Raw genomic sequence first — 8,448 nt, forward strand, 5'->3', positions numbered from 1 at the left:
ATTTTGATTTCTCTCGTCTAACTTTTTCCTAGGGTTAGCTTGCACTGAATTTTGAGGGCTTCTCTGTGGAATTTCTCTTTTACATTGTATAGTTAAACCAATTTATACACCAGTCTACTGGTCTTAAAGCCTAAGCATGGGATTGCATATACATGGCATGAGTTCAGTCAGTGACATCCATAAAACACTGGTATAGTGTAGGTATTAAGAGTACAGATGAATTACTTTGTCTCTCAGTGTCTCAGTTTGCTGATAAATCAATTCGGTCTGATGATCATTTATACTTCATACAAAGATTGAGATGATTTAAAGTGTTAAAAACTGAGGCCACTTAGAACATTGACTGGCACATAGAAAGGCATTCACATTTGCTACATATACCAAATATAAATTCTCCAAAAATAGGAATATTAAATTTTATAAACAATTTCCAGATTTCTACATATGTTATCTCACCTGATTATGATAAAAGTCATTGGGTAAGGAATGGCACAGGTTATTTTAGTCATTTTACAAATGATCAAACAGAGGTTAAAAAATAAATAAATATCAATATCAACTCTCCTAAGTATCAGGGCTAAATTATGAATATAGATTTTTTTCTGGAAACTTTTCTGAAGCTACTTCTGCCTGTTTCAGAGGACTCTAAAGGTACCAACCTATGAGCTTATTGATGGGGACTCAATGGATTTTGATTTTTCTGCCCTTCACCAAGACAAAGCCAGCAATGTTTCCACTGTAGAACACGGTGGGGTGCGGTGTGTTCATGTGTGAGTTCATGATGGGAATTCAATAAATTGTTAAAGTGACTATGTGAGAAGGGAGAAAAAATTGCTACAAGATTTGGAATCTCCTTTAGGCAATCAACGTATTGTAGTTTGTCAAGCTTGGAATGATGTACTTCCACATCTTAGTGGGAGTTGTGTGGGGATGTTTTTTTTTTTCCCAGTACCAAACAGCAACTTAGCAATTTGTGGCCAGTACTCAAGAAATCAACACGCTCAGGACAGCACTTCTCAGGCTTTTTGAAAGTGTAGTTTTATGTTTTCATTAAGAGAAGGAAAATATCTAATCTCACCGTTTGATAACATATAATAAAACCCATAAAATAAAGAATAATACGCATCTCATATTTTATGGCACTTGAATGATGTTTCTGATTTTTAACATAATCAAACACATTGTACATTTTGTACAATGCAGTAACACAATTTTGTAAAATACATTTTGTATAATGGGTTGTACAAAAATGCAATAACACAAAAAAAGTGTTCATACTAATGGAAGCGAGTAAGCCTTGTATTATTCAGTCTGTCTAGGGAGTTAAGTCTCCTTATTGTCACTAACACTGAGTGAAACATTGCCAAAAGAAATAGATATAACTGTTATAAAATATCAGAAAACTACAAATTTTAATATCCAAAGACCTTTTTCCTGTCTGAATTTCATGTCTTTTATTCCATTTTTTTTTTTTTTTAACGGAAACACATTGTCAGCAGAGAGCTATCAGGACCTAGTGTTTTAGCTATAGCAACGTTGAAAGCTCCACTTGCCTATCAGGTCCTACTGTTTTATCTGTAGCACTGGTGAAAGCCTGCTTACTTCAGGCTTATGAGGTATCTTTCCTTTGGGGGTGGTGGCTGGTGCCAGAAGAAGAAGAAATATCATACCCTCTGAGAGTAGAGAGCAGCTGGTGTAGTTGCCCTGGTGTTTATGGGATCTAATAGGCATAAAGGCATATTTGGAACAGCTTGGGGGAAATAACATAATGCTTCTTACATTTATCTTTATACTCTACTTTCCTAGCACGTATTATCCTGCCATTCATAATATATGTAGCAAATGCAGATAAAAAAACGCTCTGTTACCACAGGGGCTGAGACAATGGAATGCACATCCTAGTTAGTTAAACTAACTTATTTTTTATCAAATGACAAATAAATACACAGAGAAATTTATTCAATTTTTTTTTCTTTGAACAATGAAATACCTTTTTGTAAGAATTAGCCGGGGTGGGTACGTCTGGAAAGCAGTCAACACAAAGTTTCTATTTGGGAGAAAACTAACATTATTGCCAAAAACTGAAAACATTCACCTGTAGTATGATTCAAATTTGTCAAGCTGGGGGTGTTACAGAAAGAAATTTGCTACTAGAAATTTGCACTAGATGGTATTTCCACTATTCCAAACTATTTATTTTTGATGGCATCTTCCTTTGTTTGGGCAGAAGTTTTATAGCATGTATTTAGTGAAGAGCTACAGAACCTTAATAAAATGCAATAAGTAAAGCATCAGCATGGCAAAACTAGGGTCATTATTCTGATTTTAAAAATACTTTCTTACAGAAATCAGGTCTCGGGCTGTTTTTGCAAGTCACAGAAATTATTCCTTAGTGTTTGGCTGTCTGCTGTTTTATACGCTCCCCTTTCCCATTATTTCTTATTATTTTTCCTGAAACGTTTTGGTGTCTATTGTCCACTGTCTCAATAAACATTAGCATTATGACTCTCATAGTGTATTCACACCTGCTTTATTCATTTATTAAATGGTTAATTCAGGAGGAACCACCATGGCCTACAGATTTGGCAAGACACTGGAAATATAAAGATGTCCATTTGACACAGCAGAGTGAACTTCTCCTCCAAAAACATAGGAATGTTGTGTAAATGAAAACAATTAAATATTAATGGTTGAACTCAGAAAAATCACGTGTGGGATATGAAGCAGGATCACAAAGCTCATGCAGTAAGCTGTGTTTTCCAACACAGATTTACACTTTGCAGGGTGAGATCACGAGTTCTGTTTCCCAACTAAGGGTGCAAGAGGAGGTTCTCGTATCTTGAAAGGCACAAAACGTCCACAAAACTCAGGAAATATGAGCCATGATCTGATTTATCTCTTGGAGTATGTCATTGGCAGGGATCCTTCTGCATATCTCTTGGGGGTGGTAGGGGAGAGATTGGCCTGTCAGCAATTGGAACACAAGCCTAACCACCTGCAATTCAATTAGAATTTTTTACTTTATGGATGGGCATCTACTGCATTAAGAGTAAATTTTGCTGCCTCTCAGAGGTGCAATGGAAACGGTTGTGTGTGCTAGCATCCAAAATGCAGTGTGCTCCCAGAAAAGACAGTGCCTACTAGAAATAATCATAGCATCAGAAATCACTGAAAGTTACCATAATGAGGGAAACATCCAAGAAAGAGTCAATAGATGCACTAAAGATTAGGCAACTTGAATTATTTAATCATATTTGATAATGTGTGTGTTTGTGTATGTGTGTGTGTATGTGTGTGTATATACACATATATACATGTATATACATACATATACATATATACATGTGTGTGTGTATATATATATGTGTGTGTATATATATATATGTATACATATACACACATATATGATGGATTCTCATTCTGTTGCCCAGGTTGGAGTGCAGTGGTGTGATCTCCCCTCTCTTTAATCTCCACCTGCGGGGACCAAGCAATGCTTTGCCTCAGGCTCCCAAGTAGCTGGGGTTACAGGCGCTGACCAAAACACCTGGCTAATTTTTGTATCTTTAGTAGAGACATGGTTTCACCATATTGGCCTGGCTGCTTTGGAACTCCTATCCTGATGATCACTCACTTCAGCCTCCAAAAGTGCTGTGATTACCAGCAAGAACCACCATGTGCAGTCTCCAGCCTGATATTTAAAGTGCTGCCCACCACAACTGTTTTTGTCCTACTTTCTCTATTGGTAGTGTGAAAATTAATTTGATATCTTAACCTGTTACATGGCACTCTGACTGACTCAAACTAAATGCTAGAGCTCTGGGAGCAGGAAAAGGCACATACTCATCTAGAAATCTCGGAGTAATTTCAGCAAATGTGTATTTTTTAATATGGTTGGTTCTTGCCTCTGTGACCATATAATTTGGAGGTCTGTGATGCAAGCAAGCCAAGAGCAGCAGGGTGACTGACAGCAGGAAGTCATAGCTTAGCTGCACAATAGTGGCATCCTGAAAATAACCTTTTCTCCAGGCTGGGGAAAGTGGGGTAGAAACTAGTAATACACTTCTTGTGCATATATTACTAAAGTTAAATGCCTATATTTTTGTGTGACTGGTCTTTGAAGAAGCTGGAAGGGAAGTGGAGCATTGAGTGGGACTTCCAAGGTGGACTGCAGAGGAAAGCATTTTAGGTGTGAAGGTGTGAAGAAGGGCACTGGGGCACATGCATAGAAGCGACAGCTCATAGATGGGAGATGACTGTGAAGAAAGCTAAGCTGGCAAAGCTTGGATCTGTTTGGGGATATCTTTTGAAGGTTCTTTAACACAAGAGAAATAGGGTGAGATCAGTCTTGTAATCAGGCTCGCCTGAGCACGTGTATGTTAGCACTAAGTTGGTTATCTGCTTTCATGCTCCAAATGTGATCCAGATAAAATGCACACATCGAGTTTTGTCTTCTTGCTATAGCTGGAAACTTAGAATACCTCCTTTGAAATGGACATAGAAAAAAAAACCTGAACCCTCTCAAGGGAAAAGTTTCCATTCATAGCTGGAACCTAGTTGGATGCATGACATACCATATGGAGCAACTCCTGTACCACTGGGTCCCACAGTTTCTTCAGGCTGTGGAGCTTGATCTATGGTTCTTTTGTCTAGTGAGGCTCTGCAGCAGATTCCCACCACTCCAGCTGCACACTCACCACCTGCTTTGTTCTCCAACCATCTTCTATTGTATTTTCCATAAAATGTTTACAGATGGCAAAATCGACCGTTATGTTAGGACATTAGACTTTCAAAAGCTTAGCTTACCAGAATGCTTTTACATTGATTCCCATTGGGAGGGGCTAAGAAGAGAAAAGTTTGGTGTAATTTTTCAAAAACCCTCTCCCTATATGGCAGCCAGCTCCCCTCACCCAGCATGTACTTTGATATCCCCATCATTTCCCAGTTGAGGGTCTCATTCACACTCAGTGTAGGCTTTGGTTAGCCTCTGTAGAATCAGATAATCAGCAACCATACAGCATAGGAACTTCATCCACGAAAGATCACAATTTGCTTCATCAAGTCTGATCATTAGAGCAAGTTTTTGGGAATCAAATAAAAAAATCCTTGAGATGAATAAGTAAACAATGTTCAGTGATAGAGAAGACACTAAATAAATACATAGCTAAATAAATTGAGAGCTATAATGTTAGCTTGTGTCTTGTGTTAAAAAGGAATGGTTTAACTTCAGCTAGGAGGCTTTCCCCAAGTTTGAAGAAAGTAACGCAAATATTACCTAGTGTATTAGTGGAATTGTAATTTTGTATCCTCCACACAGCACATTGCAATTGTTACATCAGATATCAAATGCACATTTGTCTGTTCTCCAAGTTCAGTAATTAGCCTTTTTCTTAAAACTGAACTCGGTTTATGGAAATGATTTCCATTCCTGGATAGCCTAAATTTAGCTGGATGTATGACAGACTGTATGAAGCAACTCTTGTACCACTGGGGACCTGCCCTTCTCCTGGGACCGTGGAACATGATCCAGGGGGGTAGAGGTGCCTTCATGGCACACAAATGATGTGTAATTACTAATGAGAGTAATTCTAATGAAACGTAGAATTAAAATAGGGAATGTTAAGTCATTTTGAAGAGAATGAAGAAGTAAACTAAGTAACAATGCATTGCAAATACATTAGATTTTGGTCTTCAATATCTAACATTTTTGCTTCAGGAAATTATTTCCTTGAAGCAAGAATGCAATGCCAGTTGCATAAAAACTTATACATAGAAAAAGTAGTAATCCGTTTCCCCAGGAAAAAGAAATTCAGGTGTAACTTGTAGCATAGGCAAATTTCTTATTTTAATTATAATTCATCTTGGTTATCTCATTTCTTAGCTCTGTAACCTATATCTGTCAATCAAAGAAATGTTTTTAGACAATTATTACAATTTATAAATGAAAAGTGCCATTACTGAGAAAACATGTTCTTCCATGAGTGGATGTGTCCCTTCTCCTACCAACTAATAAAGCAGGACAATACACTCGTTTGAATTTTATTAGTAGATGATACCGTGGTGCAAACTCTAATTCTTTTTTATCCCCATATTGATTTTGTGTATACCTGTGAGTTGAGTAGAATGCATCAACAACCTCTAACAATCCACAGCAAGATGAGCTAGTCCTGGGCTTTCCATGAAGATTCACTATGTCTGTGTGCATCAACTGATCTGACATATCCTCATTCACAGGAACTCTTCAAACCTCATCCTGAAAGGCTGCTGCCACACTTGTGGCATCTTTTGCACTGGTTTCAAAATAAAAATAGTTGTCGTAATCCGTGCACAAGCTTGGGCTTCTTCTGAAGACATCTGCTGTTCTCTCATGTCAGTCTTGTTACCCAGAATCACAAAAGGAAAGCTCTCATGTTCTTCCACATTTGCATAATATATGAATTCTTTTTTCCAGTGACTAAAGTTCTGGAAGTTTTGTGAATTGTCGATACTAAAACTAAGCAGGCCGCAGACAGAATCTCTGTAAAATGATGTCCTCAGCCTTCAGAATCACTCTTGACCTGCCATGCCCCAAACCTGAGTGGCATCAAAATGTTTATCCAGATCCAAATCTTATTTAAAAATTCCACATCTATTGTCTTAAAGAGCTGGATATCAAAATTATTAGTTACATATCTGTTTATAAGTGAACTCCTCCCAACTCCACCATCTCCAAGGATAATTACTTTAATAAGTGATGAATTTCCTGCCATCGTTAATCTCAAGAGCTTCAAGAACTCTGTAAAAGGTAAATGCACCATTGCATTTCTTTTTACCTACCTATTATTCTACATGATTCTATGAATATCAGCATTTAGCTGAAGTAAAATATATAGCCCCAGGGAATACCTAATAATAAGACTTTTGTTTACAAGGCTGAGGATTTAGCCATGTACAGGCTACCATACTAGCAATATTATCTAAAACAGCTGGAAAGGGCCCATTCTTCTTCTTTCTCAGGTCACAGTTGACTGTGAAGCTAACACTCAAGCCTAAGTCTGACCCCAAAGCTCTTGCTCTGAACTGTTATTCTATGATAAGTCCCTCTCTGCTGATGGTAAGCCCCACCACAGTTGGTTAAAGATGGGTAAGAGATCAAAGTTTGCATGTTTCTGATATAGCAATATTTATACTTTAAGAGCATGTTCATGACCAATGTATGGGGGGTTAGAGTTTAGGGAGCTAGAAACTTTATCGCTATATCTAGGCCAAAAAGAACAGCCTGGTTTGGATGAAACACACCACCACATTTGATAAGAGGCTGTCACAGGCTGGGAAAAATGGCTCATGTTTGTAAACCCAACAGTTTTGGAGGCAGAGTGGGGCAGACCACTCGAGGTCAGGAGTTCAAGACCAGCCTGACCAATATGGTGAGAAACCCAATCTCTACTAAAAATACATAAAAACACAAAAGTTAGCTGGGCATGGTTGTGGGTGCCTGTATTCTCAGCTGCTTGGAAGGCTGAGGCAGGAGAATTGCTTGAACCTAGGAGGCAGAGGTCAAAGTGAGCTGAGACTGCACCACTGCACTCCAGCAAGGTGACAGAGCAAGACTCCATCTCAGAAGAAAAAGAAAAGACTGTCATAGCTTATCCAAATGTAAACTTTAGATCCCAATAGACTGAGAAAGTTCATGGTTTACACAGATTGGAAGATGCATCCACATTTCAGAAGTGCACTTTCTGTATATTTACAGATAATTATACTTCCTTATCAGAAAGGAGGAGGCCAGATTTTATTTAAATGGTTAACTTAGGTCTATCAAAACGAGATAAAAGCATAAGCATGCTCCTGTCCAAAAGGCTAGTCCATAATTTATAAATCTGGGTTGTTACATTTATATCTAGAAAATAGAAGGTTCAGGGTTTCTCCATCAGAGAATAGAATTCAATATGCAAGAAAATAGGAGTTTATTGTTGGTGTGGCTCTGAAGGTTACCTTTTAAATCAAAGAGAAGGGTGAAGATTGGCAAAGACAGAAAGCCCACATACAGCCTATGAGCCCAAATCCACCCCAAGAAAGTCATCAAGCTTATGTACAGCCAGGAAGCTCTTATCCCTATCCAAATTAATGAAGTTTGAAATTTTAAAAGCCAGATATTTAGCATGAGAAAGTTACTAAAAATGCCAGAAATATAGCAAAGATTGTATAATCAAGGATCTCATTGGCTCTTCAATAAAATGTCCTTTTTTCAGTTTTATGAGGTCATCAAATTACTATTCATACCAGGAGATAAGGGATATAAATCAGACCTTCTGCCTACATATTACCTGAATTAACTTTTACTGTTAAAGTTAAAAGCTCTCAAGTATAAACCTGGAGATCTCTTTTTTGTTGTTTTTGAAAGTTAAGAGTTTCTGAAAGTTAAGAGTGTTTGGGTTGTTTGAACCATGTCACCCATATATTAAGAAGGTC

At 37.7% G+C, this 8,448-nt stretch overlaps 1 pseudogene; it reads right to left on the reverse strand.

Moving 5' to 3' along the window:
* Positions 1-6,000: 6,000 nt before the first annotated feature.
* LOC116464908 (ras-related protein Rab-9A-like) lies at positions 6,001-6,746 on the reverse strand (annotated as a pseudogene).
* Between the last annotated feature and the right edge of the window lie 1,702 nt (positions 6,747-8,448).

Source organism: Hylobates moloch, unplaced genomic scaffold (genome assembly GCF_009828535.3).
Source record: "Hylobates moloch isolate HMO894 unplaced genomic scaffold, HMol_V3 SCAFFOLD_2149, whole genome shotgun sequence".
In the NCBI taxonomy this organism is placed as follows: domain Eukaryota; kingdom Metazoa; phylum Chordata; class Mammalia; order Primates; family Hylobatidae; genus Hylobates; species Hylobates moloch.